This window comes from Ambystoma mexicanum, chromosome 5q (assembly GCF_040938575.1).
Source record: "Ambystoma mexicanum isolate Mex_15411 chromosome 5q, UKY_AmexF1_1, whole genome shotgun sequence".
NCBI classification, from domain to species: domain Eukaryota; kingdom Metazoa; phylum Chordata; class Amphibia; order Caudata; family Ambystomatidae; genus Ambystoma; species Ambystoma mexicanum.
This window is the reverse complement of record NC_090933.1, coordinates 628,982,425-629,001,192: the sequence shown is the minus strand read 5'-3', so window position 1 is coordinate 629,001,192 and position 18,768 is coordinate 628,982,425. Positions and strand designations below refer to the sequence as shown.

Sequence of the window (18,768 nt, the reverse complement as noted above, 5' to 3'; positions counted from 1 at the left end):
ATGTAGGTTTGGTCATTTCTTATGTGTATCCAGGCTGTGATTATAGGGTATCCACTGGTGTTTTTGTTGTCTTTGGAGAAGGGGAATTGAGTGTGTGATTAAGGTGTTTTATTTGTTCAATCATTATTATGTTGATGTGTTGATGTTGTGCTTATATATTTCAGGTACCAGGATACAAATCCTGTGTCGGAAGCAGCCTTGGTGAGAGTGAGGTGTGGCTTAAGGCAATATTGTAGTGTCTCAAAGTCTTTTCTTGTAGGGTTTTCTTCTTTCGCCACTGAATGTGGAGAGAGCTGAAGGCAGAGCGTTCACGGTGCCGGTGCCGGCTGGAGAATGTGAGAGAAGTTGAAGGTGAAGATGAAAGGCAGAAACCGTCAGGAGCCTGTGCTGTGCTAGCGGTAAGCCTTGTAAGATCTTCGGGATCTACAAGGTTGGGTGGTGATATTCCCACGAGCCAGCAGGGTAGCGAACACAGAAGCAGAAAGGTGGAGACTGCACTTGTTGTACCTCCCCCTTTTCTATCTCTGGTCCTGTGTCAGTATCATACTGCCTTGCCTGTTCTCTGGTGGGGTTAAAGTGCTCTGTCTGGTGCAGTCGTGGGGCTGGTGGCCACACCTCAATTACCCCTCTATGCTTTTAATCTGCACCTGTCCATAGCAGCTCAGGCAGTGAAACAGCTGCCACCTTTTTTTTAATCTCAAACAGGCAATTGAGTATTTGATTGTCTGTGGGTAGGCACACCTTCAGCTTTCTGGCAAGTACGTTTTTGGCACTTTGACTCTAATAGACGGCGAAGTGAGCAGAAGTGCTCTGGGTGTTTGGCAGTGGTTGATGGTGGGTGACGACTGCTGAAGAAGTGGCATTGTGAGCAGTCGGTTGCCCTTTGATCCCTTTGGGAGCCGGTGCGGGACACGCATTGGCTTTTCTGTATCTCTGCAGCTGAAGTAAGTTAATATTTCGAAAACAAATTTGTATATCTCTTACTCAATTGGGGCAAATACATCCACATTAGGATGAAACTCGGCAGACAGCGGAAATGCACAATGCACAGTACATTGAAAAAGACCAGTAAAAGAGCACGTAACCCTAATCTCACAGGCACTGTCCCATCTCCGAAGGCCAAGAAAGAGAAATCTACTGGGCAGGAGGCATTCCAGCCCAAAATATTGGGGTTTCTCCTATCCGGCCTAAACCGTAAGAACCTAGTACCACAGATCAATTGGCAGAAGCAGACACTGACAATCCAAGTGGTACTAAGTTCAAGATCAGTCTCAATTAACAATAATCAATCCCTTTTGAATCTGTGCTTGGTTCTCCGGCGTGACTCTGTTCACACTGTTATATCCTCCAATGATCTGGGAAATATGATTGGTTCAAATCTGTCAGCCAGCCCGGACCTACATAGGCTGGTCTTTACAACAGATTCTTCGTTCTCTTCTAGTGATGATGAAAGCATTGCCTTATCCAAGGCAATTTACTTTGGTAAGGAAATGTAAAAGGACCATACCCAATTGATAGTTATCACTACATGTGTAGCTAAGATAGAAGCGCTCTGCTTTCTATGTACCCCCATTGCTGAAGAACAGCATGACTTGACACTTATCCTGCCAAGAGTAGTGAAGTCCTTATTGGAGGCACGTATCATTCCCTCTATGAGCACTACAAAACCTGGTCTAGCACACTCGGCTGAGCAAGTGGTAGTTAAGATCGTATCTGTTCAACCACTAGAACCAACTATTATCGACTGTGATGTGGAGGCTGCCCCTCTTCCATGGTGTGCACCGTCTATCGACATTACATGCTCTGTGGACAAATGAGTAAAGCACGTCCTAGATTTACCCCTGGAGGGGGTGCCACCCATGAGGAAAACGAGGGATAGACATCACCTGGAAAAGGCCTTGACCCATTTTGGAAAACATTCAGGGTTGAAATCTACAGTTAACATTTTGCCCATCCAGTTTCCTCATCCGGACAACGATCACAGGGTGAAGCAGGGTGGAGTTGTCCTTAAAGGGGTCAGAGTAACAAAAACACAAGCAGATGGCTCCACAAGGGAGGTACATGTGCCTGGCCCGATAGATGGCTAGCTCCCAATAGTGTGAGACAGGGGGAAAATAAATTCCCCTTAACTAATACTTTAGAGAATGTGCCATTCCAGTCAAATTATGATTTGGGCCCCCTGTGGTGGTCAGACCTAAGGCCAAGGAACAGTATGGTTGTGGAAGAGACTGAATAGTCCATCCTTTGCTGGCGAAGGGTTCCCTGATAATGGGGAAGCTGAGAGTCAATTAGCCCAAAGGGGTAGCAATGTTGTAGTATGACTGCTTGCCGTTAGGTAGATGGGTAGAAATATTGGAACTAAATCGAGCTCTGAAAAGCCCTTTTCTGAACTGGTCTAATTTATTGAGACTATGATCTCTTATTGCCAACCTCTCCGATTTGAGCACAGATGACCTGACACCCATTGAATTACTGAGGGTGAGAGATTGTTATAACTGGGCATTGATCGAGTGCATATAACCGGCAGTGGTGTCCCTGCCGTGCTCAAGCATTGGGGAATTATATGAATTGGGTTTTGAATTAACTGGGTGCAGGAAATATGTATCAAGTGTTCATCAAGACTTGGGTCAGCATTAAATGTCAATGAAACGTCAGATGGAAAATCTTGCAGGGGCCTCTGGATCTGAAAGAACCAGTCTGAGAGTTTTGCTTAGACCAACTAAACATGGACCAGGTATGCTATATCCTAATGTGGGGATGTTTAACTATCAGAAAAAGACTGGGTGACCTTTATTAAAGCTGTATATTATAAAGCTCCTGCTTGAGATAATAACTGTAAAGTTGGGTCCTTGGGATATAATAGAGTGATTGATTTTGATCGAATAGATATTCTCCTGATAGTTAAAAATTTAACTTAAGTTAAGTTAAAATCTTTAAAAATTCAAGAACTCCTGGACCAGACGGGCTAGCCAACATAGTGATTAGAGCAAATCCAGACACGTGGTCAAGCGTTTTGTTTGAGTTTTTTGCTGAGGTATGGAGAACTGGTATTATTCCTCCAAGCTGGCGAACTTCCATTTTGATTGCTGTATTTAAGAAGGGGTGTAGGAGTAATCTGTCTATCGGCTATTAGCCATATTAGACAGTAGTTCTAAGATTTTCGCATCCTTGGGCAGAGAAGAATCAAGTTTTGCACGTTTGTCAAGCAGGCTTTCGAAAAAAGCTTTCAACGTCGCATAACATCAGCGCGTTATCAAGTATAATTACGAAGGCCGTACATATGAAGAATACGCATCTATAGATATGCTTAATAGATTTCTCGAGGGCCTTCGATGCAGTGAACCGATCTGTTATGGGCCAAACTGAGTAAATGGAATATGATCCGCATTTATTATATCTCATTATGTCTCTATATACTGATACTACGGTCAGAATTTGCACCAACCGGGAGGGGCATTTGACACAGTGCATTAAGACGAATGTGGGACTAAAACAGGGTTGTGCGTTTGCTCCTATATTATATAACCTGTATACTTCTGATATGGTGCAGGCGATTAACAAGGTAAGACATTTTGCCCCATCTTTAGATGGTGTACCTATCCCCTGGTTATGTTATGCAGATGATACCATTTTAATGGACCACACACACAGATCGGTTAACATCGCTCGATTGACGCTCTTAGTTCCTATGCCAAGCAGAATGATTTAGTAATTTACATCGATGAAACATACTCTCCTGCTTAAATGCAAAATGTAACACAGGATACCAGCTTTGTCTGGAGACTAAATACCACCCTGATTGAAGTCATGAGTGATTATCTGTACCTGTGTTTTCCTATCAGACTGTATGATATGATAGTTTATTTATATAGAGCCTTTCCACAATGTGTTTCAAAGCGCTTCAAGGCAAGGGAGGGAACAAGGTAAAATACAATTACATTGTTACAGGCCATGTACAGTAAGGATGTCAAATTAACTATCGTACTCGGCCTGACTACATTTCAGATAGTGCAAGAGCTAAGACATGGATAAGGAAGGGAGGAGGAGTGTGGGAAGGAAATGGAAACAGAAGGGTGACTACCGTACTAGGCCTGACAACATTTCTGGTACAGCCAGAGAAAACAAAAGGTGAGGGAGAAGGGTGCAGAAAAGGAGGGGAGGAACAAAACCAGCGACTATTGTACTAGGCCTAACAACATTTAAGATGGTGCTGGATGGGGGAGGAAAGGGCAGGAGGCAAGAAGGGGAAGGAGACAGACGAGGTTGCTATCATATTAGGTCCAGGGACAATTCTGATAGAGTAAGTGCATAGAAGAAAGTAAGGGGAGGAGAAGCGTTAGGAAAAGGGACAAAGGGAGAGCAGGCGAGAACAGAGAGTAGACAGTCAAAAAGAGTGGAGAAGCAAGAGGTGAGAGCGAATACAATTGCAGAAGTCAGTAGTAACACATAATGTTGCAGCCAGGATACAAGATGAAGATGGGAACAGCATGTTTCAGGGCCACCATGAGTGCAAGATGAAAAGGAAGTCAAGCATGAGCGTGTAGAAAGGATGATGTACTGTGAATCAATGAAGTCCATCAAGTATGAAAATAACAGGTTCCTAAAGGAATTTTATATGCCTAAAATCATGAGCAAGTGGTTGATTTTAAGGAAATGTATATGTAGAAATGGGCGATCTAATGTTGGAGGTATGATTACAGTATAAGAAACATCTTTTGTTACCGGGATACTATTTTATTTATTTTGACATTTATATAGCACACCATAACCCTGGGGTATCAAGGTGCTTTAACTTAAGTATATGGTTACAGTACAGTTACATTAAGTGCTTCAGGTTGCAGGATTAATGAAGATTGGTGGGCAAATGCATGGTGCCAGCCACATGTTACACGGCGGCAAATACACACAAATGCAGAGGTCAATTCACAGAGAATAAACATGGTGCCTAGCCCATGTTGCAGGATGGCAGCACACACAGATGTGAGAGTCCAAATAACAGCAAGAGAACATGGTGCCTACCTCATGTTGCAGGGCGGCAACACGCATAAATGCAAAAGTCAATTTAGGGAGCATGAACATGGTGCCTACCCCATGTTGCAGGGTGGCAGCACACACAAATGCAAAAGTCAATTCAGGGAGCATGAACATGGTGCCTACCCCGTGTTGCAGGGCGGCAGCACACACAGATGCAAGAGTCCAGATAGCAGAAAAAGAACATGGTGCCTACCCCATGTTGCAGGGCGGCAGCACATACAGGTGTAAGTCAATTCAGGGATCATTACCATTACCTCCGCAAATACCTTCCCTCTCGAGCCCTTCGCTCCTCTACCTAGAACTCCCTTAGGGTCAGTCGCTTTTCAAAGAAACGAGCTGGGGGGAGATCTGTGTTCGGCTGGGGCCTCCCTCTGGAATAGCCTCCCTGACACTCTAAAACTTGAGGAGAACCATCTCCGGTTCCAGAAGCACCTCAATACCTTCCTCTCTGCATCTGCCTTTGCTCCCCCTCTGCCCTGCTGATCCCCTCTCTTGGCACTGTGCACCTGGCCACCCTGTCCCCCGTGCCCAGGTACCGGCTCACCCTGCCACCCTTCTGCACTGCCTCCTGTCCACCTGTCGCACTGGGGACTGTACCTGTAACCCCCACAGTACCCCATGCCCCATTTTTCTTCTTTTATGCACTTATCAGACTTACCAATTTCTGATGCCGTAAACACAGCTCTTGCCACTTGCTGACCGCACTCCCTCTGTTATTGCTTCATTATCTATTTATTTGTATGTATTATTATTTATCTGTTCTCCTCTGCTCTGCACTTTCCACTCTCCCCCTTCCATGCACTTTTCCCCTTTCCCTTTCCCATGCACTTGCACGTTCTCAATGTCACAGGGCCTGGTAAGATCGTGGTTTTGTTTCTCCCCTGTTTCCCCTCCCTTGCCTTGTCGCGCTCTGAAACACTTGTGTACGAGCGCAATACAAATAAAATATCATATATCATATCATGGTGACTGCCCCTTACAAGGCAGCAACCCCACACACATCCAAGAGTAGGGTAACAATGGGTAGGAGCGGTATAGCAGCGGGATATTCGCCCTGGCGCGTCCTGGAAGTGGACAGGGAGTAGACGGGGCCTTTGATGTGGGCCGGCTCCTGCCTCCTGGTTGCTTTCATTGGCTAATAACAGCCAAGGCAACAAATGGGAGGTGTGAGCCAGGCAGGCTGTAGATAAGGCCAGGCGTAACGGCCATTTTAGAGTGGCCGAGGTGCTGTTAGAAGCACCAGTTCAAAAGTCAAAAATCGAGTTAAATAGCCCATCAGTGTGTAAAGGTGAAACAAGATGAGGTTCCCACAGTCCATGGAGACCAGCAATTAACCCAGGGTCTTTGAGGGCAATGCGGCAAAACAGTGTTATACTATATGGAGTGTTTTGTTTTATCTGTATATAGGAGTGCCTGGCTAGAAATGGTGGAAGGGAAAATTCTGAGGTCCATTCTGAAAGTGCAACAATCAGTACAGTTGGAGGCCCTCAGATTAGTATTAGGGGTACAATCTATAAGATCGACATGGGGTTGATTTCCAGGTGTACATTATGGTGTTCTATGTTGCCCTCTGAGCAGGGGTCTCTAATGTCACTTGCAGCCGAGTAAAAAACAAAATTAGACCAATTATTTTATTATTGACCTTCGGGTTACTGTAAGAAGTCATCTATCTGCAATTGGTAAGACACTTGAAGAGGTCCTGGATAATCCTAGGGGTATGGATCTACTAAACAATAAAACTGCTCTATGGGATAAAGATATGTGCCAGACAAGGTTGGAAAGGAAAGAAATGTACCTACAAACCTTGCACTTACCTAATTACTTTTTCTAATTCACAAGTAAAGCATTTCATAACCTATTTAAGGTTCCATATACTTAAGAACATCTAGGCAGGTGGTGGGGTATTCCTCATGATGAAAGGCCATGCAGGCTGTGTAAACAGAGTAGAGACCTCTCGTCACTTTCTCACTAGTTGTTCGAGCATGACAGATTTCTACAAGAAGGGTTGTTCTGTCGCACAAAACAATTAATCATTTGGTTAAAGTGATCAATTCTGGAATAATATTTATTGTGCTAGGTCAATTGTTATCACGGCAACGGCCTTCTATGTTTGGAAAGCGGCTCAGAAGTTGATAGAGAGTGGGGGCTGTGGAAGGTGACTATTTTTAGAGTTTAAAGAAATAGAATATATACTATGTATTTTAGGATTTCAGTGATGTTATTTTATTGAATGTAATACGATAAACTATATAAATGTATGTATTGTTTTATAATGTGGTGATATTTTAATGAATGTAAGATAATTGAAGAAATATATGTATTCGTTTTTTTAATACGAAGGCTTGTGCTTAAGGTTTTGTTTTTAACCATTGCACAGTAAACAAACATTAAAACATATATTTGTTTATTTCAAATGTCAGTTATTTGCTCTGATTAAGTCTAGGCCAGAAAATAAAATATTTTATTTTGCACACACTAAAAACTTTGCATTAATCTGTCATAATCCTTTTGTTTAAACTACTGTTAAAAAACATGTTTCTTTTATAAAACCCAATTTGTTTTAAATTAAAAAAGGCATTTAAAAAAACAAAAAAAAAGCAGAGACCTTGTTGATTTTGCTGTTTTGCTATGGGTAGAGCAGGCACTGTGAATCAGGATACTGAAGCAGCAGGGCACAGATATATACTATGATTTTGGCATGGAGCTTGCGAAAGGGGAATCTGATCAGCAGATTACCCTTTCGGAGATGGAACTAGCCACCTTATTTTATTGTAACGCCAGGGTTTTGCACTCTTGCCAGATGGCAAATCCTCACAAGGATGGAGAGGTAGGAGCGTCTTACATTGGAGTCTAGATTTCCTTAGATTCAATCCTATAGGGACTTCAGGGATCAAGATGGTGAAGATCTCCCTCCATTGACCAGAGCCCTCCAGTTTATCATAATCCCACTCCTTTCCCTTCTCTCTGAGAACAAAGGCCTATTTATTTTATTCTAATATACTTATAGCCCAACAGGCTTTGTACATAGTCACACCAACATATTGTAAAACTATAAAACCATGTCAATTCATTCCAGTACATAATAAAACAATCATAGATTAAAACCGTCCTAGCCAATATTGTACAAAGGTCCCACTGTTGGCTTTAGTTGCTAGCCAAATTAGATCTGTTTCACTTCTATATACAATTAATCTATATTTCAGCCATTTCTTGAGTGCCAATAGCTGATTTCCCTTTTCAGGTTGTAAAAACCCCGATTCCCAGTTCTTATACATAGCCATCAGTCTGCTCAGGGTGCCAACATTTTCAAAGTTGTCTAGTCTCAAGAATGCATTAAAGACATTATCTCTAATTGTGCTATTTTTAAGATGTCTAAGTTTCACATAGCACATAGCCATCCTACAGTTCTAGTCGACGAGAATGCTTTTTTGGCCAAATTCCAATGGCAAATAGTTTATGAACAAATTTCGTGGCATTCTAAGTAGCAACCTTAAGATCATTGCTTCCAGTTTGCCCAGACAAGATAAGTCGTTCTCACCCCATCCTTCCACTACATAGAGCACACAGGGAACAATTTTGGAACCTTACAACATCAATATTGTTCGGATGGACCAGCCACCTTGTCTGCCAATGAATGTTCTTATAGCATATGCAGTCCTCACGCAATTAAGCATGTTTGTTTCCCAGTGGGGGCTCCAAGTGAGTTTCTCATCTATAAGCACTAATAAATATTTTTAGCGGCTTACAATTTCAATGGGTTCCTCATTGATCTTCCATATACATTTGGGGTAAGTACGCTTTGCTTTGCAAAATAACATTATTTTTGTTTTGCTGATGTTTATGCACAGCCCATTTATACTTGCATAATTTCCTAATGCATCAAGCATACATTGGAGTCCCTGTGTTGTGTGATTTAATAAAAGTAAATAGTCAGCATATCCTAACCAACCCACCATCAATGCTCCAAACTTTACAGGACAGGCTTCAGGATTACATAAAGCTTGACAAAGATCAGCTAGATAGTGATTCAAAAGTGTGACAGATGGGATACATCCCTGCCTGACTCCCCTCTAAGTGTTAAATGCGTTGGACAGGCTGTCCTGACCATCTAAACCTATTCAAACACTTGTGTTCTGATAAAGCAGCATTTTAAGAGGCCAACTGGGATATTCCAATCTGCCAATGTTCTCCATAAAGGGTTCTTCATTACTGTAAAAAACGTTGCACTGAAATCAATATTCAGCATAGACGGGTAGATGACGCCTCTGCCATGCATATTCTACGGCTGAAACCATTGTAAGGATGTTGTGCACACTAGCAGCTTTTTTCCTAAAACCAGATTGGTTTGGTGGTAAGATGTTATTAATTGTAATCCACTCATTCAATTCATCAAGCAGTACCTTTGCAAAGTTTTAGTTGGAATCTCAAGCATGGCTAGCATGCAGTAGTTAACCAGATCTTTCCAGCATCCTTTTTTGTAGACAGATAATATATTACTCTGTCCAGGTTATAAGTAGTTTGTCACGTTTTACTATGTTTTCAAAAAGGATGTGCAACACATTGGGGAGTACTTGATTGATGCCTTACATGCCCCATCAGGCTGAGCTGCCCTGGAGGTTTTTAGTCGCTCGATAATCTTAAATGGAGAGGCAGGAGCTTCTTGCAACTAGATTTCCTATGATTAAATCATATAGTGAATTCAGGAATCAAAATGGTGGAGGTCTCCCTCCATTGTCCAGATCCCTCCAGTTATCATATTCCCGCCTCTTCCCCTTCTCTCTGAGAACAAAGGCCTTTAGAGATGCATCCTCCTGGTGTGTGTCTACTCCTATTGGATGGTTGTGCTCCTTTGATGCCCGGGTCCAGGAAAGCTTCCTGCAGATGTCTTGGGCAAGAGGGTGTTACCTACCCTCCAAAGAGATCAAAGTGGATGCCTGGCCCTCCAGGTTCCTGTCGTGCCATTTGGCGGACTACATCCGGCTGACCAGAATACACAACCTTCCACAACAGAGCTGACACATGTGCAATACCAATTGGAATGTGGCAGCTGTGATCATAAGTAGTACCATGCACTATGCCTACACTTAGGCATATCTTTATTTTAGAGGTTAACCTGTCATCATCATGGGGTTCTTATGATCATCGTAGTTTTAATACAGGGATGCATGTGTTAAGTGCATCTGCTACATGGCAGAGACTTTTCTGTCGCTGCTGCGGTCAGTTGGGAATCTGCAACCTCTGACCCCAGTTCTGTGCCAAGGGTAGAACAGGTACTGTGGATCAGGATGCTGATGCAGCAAGAAACAGATGCATAATATGCTTCTGGCATAGAGCTTGTGAAAGGGAAATCTGAACAACAGATTCCTCTTTTGGAGATGGAACTACCCACATCATTTTATTATTCAATAAAAATCAAACAAGCCAAGGCTTTGCACCCTTGCCAGATGGCAATTCCTCACAAGGATGGAGAGGTAGAAGCTTCTTGCAATGGTGTCTAGATATCCTAAGATTAAATAATATAGTGACTTCAGGAACCACAGTATTTTTTACGATTCCTGTCCAGTGGCTCAACAGCATGGTCAGAATTGTACTTGTCACCTTTGCCACCTTCCTCATTAGAGTTTAAAATCCTATCTTTGTCCAGTAAACAACCATATAGAGGTGATAATCCAATTGTTATTGCTCATGTTGGTCATAGGTTCCAAGAGAAAATTACCCTCGTACTCAAAAAAACTGAAACCATTGTTTGCCCAGAGGACTTTTAACCAGCACTTGCAGCCAAAACCCTCAGAGTCAATTGCTGAAATCATTGTTACTCATTCACAAATCATTAACCAAAGGTATTGTTCCACCGCGATTAAACAGGGCAATCATATCCCCTATTTTAAAAAACACATTCTTGCACCCATTTGTATTGAACTACTATCGACCTGTAGGAGGCCTTTCTTGGCTTCCTAATATCCTGGAGCAGACCGTTGCTGTTCAACTAAAATCTTTGAATCAAACTAGTTACTTAAGGAACATCCATCAGGTTTTCGTCCCAAATATGGTATGGGAACTGCCTTACCGTCTGGGATAATATATTTTTTAAAAAAACAATAAGCGTGATTTGACTATGTTGGTTATCCGGAATCTATTTGCAGCATTCAATACGGTTGACCGTACTATTCTCCTTCACTGGATAGAGAAAAATGCACCCATTTTAATGCATGCCTCCAAATGGTTCCTATATTTTTTAACGGACAGGACCCGACAAGTTAAACTATCCCCTTAGTTGTCCCCTCTGCTCCCTCTACTTTTTAGCGCATATGTCATCCTTTTATATGACATGTTTATTAAGGAAACCTTGGTTACCATGCATACACTAATGACACTCATGTTTACAGTCAAAGATTCATATTCCAACATGGATAACTTGATCAAATACCTGGAAGTGTTCGAATCTTGGCAGCTCTATAATGCATTACATCATAACCGAATTAAATGAAATCTATCCACTTCAGACCCAAAGCTAATCTCTGAAGTCCAAATAGACTATTCTCCCACCTAAGATTTTCGACTTTCCTATGAGTTTTGTACCTAAAGTAAAACACCTTGTCTTCTACTGGCACCATGACGCTCAAACAAACTGTTTAAATATTCCTTCTACAAGATTCGGCTAATGCGTAGGATCATCCAATATATTGATACAAGTCATTCCTCAGTGGTGGTCCAATCTTTGATAAATTCAAAAATCGGCTATTGTAATTATTTATATATATAGGCATACCTGCCTATCAGATTGAAAAGATGCAAAAGATACAGAATACAACCATTTGCTTGATTTGCTTGCAACATCCTCCGAATCTAAACAAAAGTTTACCATTTGGAGAATGTTGCATTTCATCTCCCCCCAACAGGAATCAATCACTAGTTGTTGGCAATATCTCCACTGGCTTCCAGTAAAATGCTTGATTCAATTTAAAATACTTTGTCTAAGACTGAAATGTCTACATGGATTGACTCCTTTTTATCATCAAAATAAAATTATTCTTTATAGCTCTGTTAGATCCCTTCACTCAAAGGATACAATCTTGCTTGTGGTTCTTAAGACTCAATTTACCTATATAGGTGATCATTTTTGGTGCTCCTTCTTTTTGGAACGTCATGCCACAGAAGATCTGGTGACAGATAATTTTGTTCTGTTCGGTGAAGCCATACATTTTTGCCTTTCTGTTCATTCTCTTTTCAGGCTAAGGAATCGGTAATCAGTGCATGGCTCCTTGACGGATTTATTTCAATATGTGACGTGTTACAATTTCAAATTGCAAATGGTAGTGTCTTCCAGTGTACTCCTAAAAGAAGATGATCAGTAGGACCCCATGTGCGCAAATGATTGTGCTGGTGGAATCGTTTCCCCCTTTCAATGAAACCAGAATGACTCCTATGACATAACAAAAGAAATGTTCCTCCACTGCACACAACCAAAAATCCCCTGGCACATCTGCATGGAGATCTTAAATACTCAGCAGTTGATCGCCAGTGCCCCTTACCACACCACGTTGCTCACACTGCACAAGTGGTCACTGATGGAAGATCAGATTCTTCAGCATGAAAAGCTCAGCCCAGTTTGAGCCACCCCAAATCATTGTTTATAGGATTAATCTCCCAATAACCCAGTAAAGAACCATAAAACCAGAAAGGTAGAGCTGGCATCTCCATATACACTCCCAGTAAGTCTGGTGGTGAGGAGACCTCAAAAGAAGGGGACGTTGGCAGGATTGACCAGGGCCCAGCAGGGATTCATGGAGAATCAATTCCTGGTAGGTGTCATGAAATCAAAAACACAGTAGTGCCACAGGCAGGGGTGGACTGTGGACCAAAGTGGCCCTGGAAATAATTTACTAAGGGTCCCCATATTATTCCTTTTGAGTAAACCCAACCCTTTTCCGCTAGGAACATTTGTAAATATAATAAGTAGCCACACAAAAGAGGCCCATGATGCAGAAGCCCAGTGGGAAATCCTGGTAGGACATTCCTCCCTTCTCCTCAGGTCCTCTTTGCAAATGGGGATTGGCTTTTTCTAAGTCACTTTACTTTCTTTGGTCGGAATCGAATCACTTTGTAAGTATGAGGAAGAGGGATTTGGGGGTTAAAATCCCAGTGGTACGATGTATTTGGTCACCATACAGTGAGCATACACTTGACGTTCCAGATTGTGTTACCCTAGGGACTGTGTTGAGGTTATGTTTTCCTTCAGCCTACATCAAAATGTTGTTGGGTTTTGCTGCATACCAAAGCCTGGAAGAATTAACATGGCCATTGAAATATATGTTTGTGTTATGTTATGGTTTCATGGCCAACCTTTTTATTACCTGGTATAACTAAGCAAAAGATTACATGAGAAACTGAGCAACAATTAATTAAATCTGACATTGACATACCATTGTAGTGCAATAGTTATCACAAAGTTACACCTGAAGCTCTTTTAAGAACAACGGCAGCTACAAAGTAATAGGTTTGGAAAGATTGCATCTACTAACTGTACGGTAGATGTTCACTTCTCAGAATCAAAATAAAAGTAAACCCTTTTCATAATTTTGCATTCTGGGAACATCTGTTAAAAAGATGCCTAATACATAAATTATTTCTAACAAAGTTCAACACATTATATGCTGAAAGTAATTGACAAGTTTAACAACGGAAGGAACATTAAGTATTGACCCCCGAATCATGTCACACTAAAATCAATTTCAATACTATGTTCATTACAACATGTACAAGTAAACATGCACTGCTTAGAACCATCTTAAACTATCACTGGCATGTACTAGCATAGGCCATATCTTTCTTACCTTGGATGGGAGCATTGGAAACAAAGTATTGCAGACTTTTTCAAATTTGTGACAAAAAATGACAACCGATTTGTTTGTACCAGCAGACATAAAATATTGAAATGACTCCGTTATAACCATAAGTGGGTTACCTATATGGGGGTGTGCAGTGTGTGTAAACATAATACTTAACAAATTCAGCAGGTTACTATCTAATAACGGTGAATGTGATGCAGTATTCTGCATCAACAGTACACCTTTGTGGTGGATGTGCCAATATATGCCTTTACAATTGTATTGACATAGAAAATATTATAAGACAGTTATAGTAGGTATAACAATCTGTCCGTTTGTAAGTAAATTGATCCTAGCAACCCCATTTCAATAAACGTGGGAGAACAGCATGGTTCATTTGCCAATATTCTAACGTTTGCAAGGTGGAGTACATTTACAGATTACCCATAATGGGGAACAATATAATAATACATATAACAACATATTTTCAAAAAACGACCTGTTTTGAACCAATTCTCAAAGAAAAAGGAACGCGAAAGTATTGTAACCTGGAATGATTTTTGGAAAATACAGAGTGCAATGTGATATCTCTTTCATTTGAATGTAAATGTATTATTTGCTCTCTGCTCCTTCTCACATATTGAGTACAGTGACTTGAACTTTAGTTAGGTTTGATTTAGTTTTATTGAACAAACATTTGGGATAGTGGTGAGACAGTCATTTCGGAGAAGCTGAGAAGAGCGTTCCATGCGTCTGTCATCTATTACTGTGGCTACTCAACCAAGCCCATAAACCTGCATGCGTTTCAAAACTGAACCCCGCAAAAGCACATGGGAAGGTATCCAAGAGGAGTGAAGAGAGCATGTTGGCTAGAGGAGGGAGGAGGAGAACAAGTTCTTAGTGGACAAACGCTGGTCTGGCGGAGGAAGAGAAATGCAAACCCAAGAAATGTCAGAGCCAGGCAAACATGAAATCCAGAGAAAGGGCAGCAGGAACCCAAAACGTTACCAAGGAGGAAATGGTGATTGGGAGAATGCAGCATGGTGACTCAGCCACTGATAAAGAAAGCAGTGAAGACAGACCAAAAACAACTCATTGCCGGTGAGTAATATGCATATAGGATCATAGAAGCCACAGAACGCTGCTGGTTTTACAAGTCACTCTGACACAAAGAGCCTGTCAGACAACAAACAGATGTGTGGCAGATCTACCCAAAGAATGGTTAAACCAGAGAAGCAGTAAGCAGAAATGAGACACAAATGCAGAAACATGACGGAAGAGGCCCGAACAGGGTGTTTGAAATTGTGGCACAAGAAAAATCCAGTAGATTCGGATACATGAGGTACATGCTGTGGAATTCAGTCCAGTATGCAGTCCAATGAAAGAAGTCAGTAGGAAAAAGTAGGAATCTATTCTTTGTATTCTAGGGAATGAATCCAGTACTCAGGACCCATATATTCATAAAGTTGGGGAGGGGGAGATGAAGCACATGTAAAAAAAAGAGAATTAACTCAAGACCCAACCCCAGTCAAACCCAGAATGGGTGGGAGTTTGGATGTACATCTAAGCCTAACAAGCATAAGAGGAATTATTTGTTGCATGCAGGGTCTCCAGGACCAAGAATATAGTCATGTCTATCACATGTGAAAAATCATATGTTACATGCTTGGACTCAAACTTTCAACACCCAGCCAAGTTTAACAATCATTGTGTGAGATAGTTTGATGTTTGCAAGGGCTGATGTCCAAATCTTCAGCCAAGTCTGATGAACATTACAAATAAACATAGGTTTTATGCAGTGACACCAAGTTCGAATCCCAAGTCAAGACTAGCAGGCAGTGTGAAAGATCATTTGTTACATGCTTGAATACAAAGTGCAAGTAGCCATCCATGTCTATCGGGTGATTAAAAGATATCATGTGTTGCATGCTGGGACACAAAGTTCAGAAAGCTAAGTCTAGCGGACACTGCACGAGATAATTTTGTGCATGTTTAGCGACACATTCCCAATACCCAGCCACATCTAATGAATCTGGCGAGAGATCATTGGTTATCTGCTGAGGCGCAATCACCAAATACCCAGCTAAATTCAACAAACATTGTGAGAAGCCATGCGTTGTATGGTGGGATGTGGGTGTTCAATACCGCAGCCAAGCCTAATTAACCCTAGGAGTGAGATAGGAATGGAAATATTGGTTAGCAGTCAGAAAATACTGTGAGAAACATTTTTCTAAGTTTCATAAAAACCTATTGGGAATGTAAGCATTTCTCCCCAGCCTATGGAAAGAATGAAAAGGGAATTGAAATGTTGGATACAAGTTCATGAAGTACAGAGGAATAATCAGTAGTTCTGTATCTAAGACCGACTGCAATGCTCAATTTATTTTTTAAGCCTTTGATAAGACTGAGAAAACAAGCACAGGCTTGGAGGTGTGTCTATGAAAGACTAAGTGAGAAAGACAGAATCTGTTATGACAAACATCTGAAAGATGTAGATGAGGTGAAGTTGAAACCAAAATAGATATTGAGAGAACCATTGTTGTAGAGTGGAAGACTTGGGACTGGCCTGGTCTGCAGCAGAGGATAGAGGAGATCAACTTCTGTACAGCTGGAAAACTCACAACTCGACCCCCTTCCAGAACGCTAGAAGAAGGGCTAGGAAAGGACAACCATGCTAGAAATGGCAAAAAAAGGAAAGGACCCACCATGTTAGAACATAGGTGATCCTATTGTGCACAACCGAGACTGTGAATACAGTCAGTGCTAAAAAACTGTGCAATAGTTGGTAAAACACCTCCACTGCCACCGACCAAAACTAGAGGGTTGCCTATGTGACTAAAAAGTCACAGGAGTAGAGAGGAAAGGGATACTAAGTATTCCCTTGGCACTCTACATAAGGTGGTGTGTGCCAATCTCTGAGTATAAAGTTTTAGGAGGGATACAAAGTATCCCTCTATCCTTAAGAACGGTTGTAAATACGGATAAAGAAAATAACCTCAACGTTCTCAGCAACACTGCCCATAAGGAGCTGTGTGCTGCAAAAGTGAAACCCAGATGCCTTAAGAGATATGGATGAAAGGAGACTCCATAGTAAGGTACAATACAGAGAACAAAGTTCCAAAAACACAGCAAAGAAGAATGATTGAGTGAAAAAAGACTCCACTCATTCAGGATATAAAGAAAAAGGTCCAGAAGTCCAGCAAAAAGAGCTGGGGTCTCACTAGGAGAGAGGATGAAGCATACAAATCATAAATCTCCCTAACAAGTGGGCATCATCACAGAATCGCTTTTCGAATTATAACCAATGGCGGGTGGTTACTTACCAAATTAATTTGATAAGGATGGATATATTTTTAAGCAACATGGCAATTAAGTGACAAACAGATTTGCGTAACTCGAATAACAGATAGCTATAATATTGCCCTATTTAGTCCATACTAGACATTGAAATACTTTTTTGAGACATGGTTACCTTAACAGAAAAGGTGAATGTTTTTTGCCAACTATTCTTCCATAATTATATACTTAGGTTGCAATTTAATGAATATCTTACCCGTTTATCATTGAATTTAGTTGGTGATGATGCGATTGAATGAGTAGAAGTACAAATTAAATGGTGTATAAGCACTTGATGAGTCTTGAATCAGGTTACTGCTCTTTATTATCCCCCAAGCAAAAAAGGGATCTAAGTAAAACACGATATTTTACTTGAACGTTGAATGCCATTTTATTGAACTGTTTTCAGTATTACTATGTGCTGAGTGAGATGCTGCCTTTCATTAACATGTTTGTACTGTTATGATTTTTGTTACAAGTCACTCCCTGCTGTAAAGTAAAGAATTGTAGAAGGTTAAGATATTTTCTGCGCTAATCCAATTTGATTTACTCAGACTAAAGTCTCAAAAATGCTAAGATTATCACTGAGATGATCCACTTTGTGTTCACCACAATCATGTATCAGCAACCTGTGGCTCTCTGGATGTTTTGGACTACAACTCCCACACACCTTGTCATTACCTATGGCTGCTAGTGCTGATGGGAGTTGTATTCCAAAATAAAGACATAGAGAGTCAAAGGTTACAGACTCCTGACTTAGATGGTACATTTTATGGGAAAATCTGAAAGTTCAGGCATCAAGCCAAAGCAACTACCAATCAGATATGCCTCCAAAGAACTACCAATCGGATATCAGACTCTAATATTGACCAAACTAAAACCAGGGCATTGCAGGCTTCAATATATGTATTGCAGATGCTGCCCCTTGCTCCCCTTCTGCTACCCCCTAAACCTGTCCTTGCTACCACTGGACAAAGAGGCAGTGCCACAAGAAGAGATCTGTGTTGCACCTGAAAAAGGTCATTGTAAATGCAGCTAAATTTGCCACAGCTTTTTCCACCTGGAATCCTGTTAGCTGGCGAAATAACAGGGATGCAGGGAAAACCATGAAGCCACCATCACTAACAGGTTGGCAGCCCATTAGTGAAGAATGTCTGAAAAGGTTGTGTTCAGAGGATGGGCTGTCTGTGCAGCTCATACTCGGTACTGTAGCAACAGGAGGGGTATGGGGGCTGGGGTCTAGCTAGCTGGCAATGGTTAAGAGCAGCCTGCAGTATGCAGTACCCGGTGGCAGCACAACATTGTTTAGGATTTCAATCGGGTGATGCACCCTGGTCTCAGCCTAGTATGCAGCACACACCTGAAATGCTTATTTTGTTATATATAGGTTCAATATTTGAGAGACACACCACTGGTATCACACCCCCTTTTCAAATATCCCGGGTCACAATGGACCAGGAACCAGGCTGGTTGGTAAAGGTGATATTTTTTTATTTAGTTAAAATTCAAATCAATCGTATACTTTTTAATATGGAGCAGCAATAGCCAATGTGGTGACAACATCAAATAG

At 41.4% G+C, this 18,768-nt stretch overlaps 1 protein-coding gene across 1 annotated transcript in view; it reads left to right on the top strand.

Annotated features, from left to right (window-relative positions):
• Positions 1–18,768, top strand: part of CA8 (carbonic anhydrase 8) — a 1,124,912-nt gene that overhangs the window by 1,086,393 nt on the left and 19,751 nt on the right. The gene's annotated exons all lie outside the window — the stretch shown is intronic.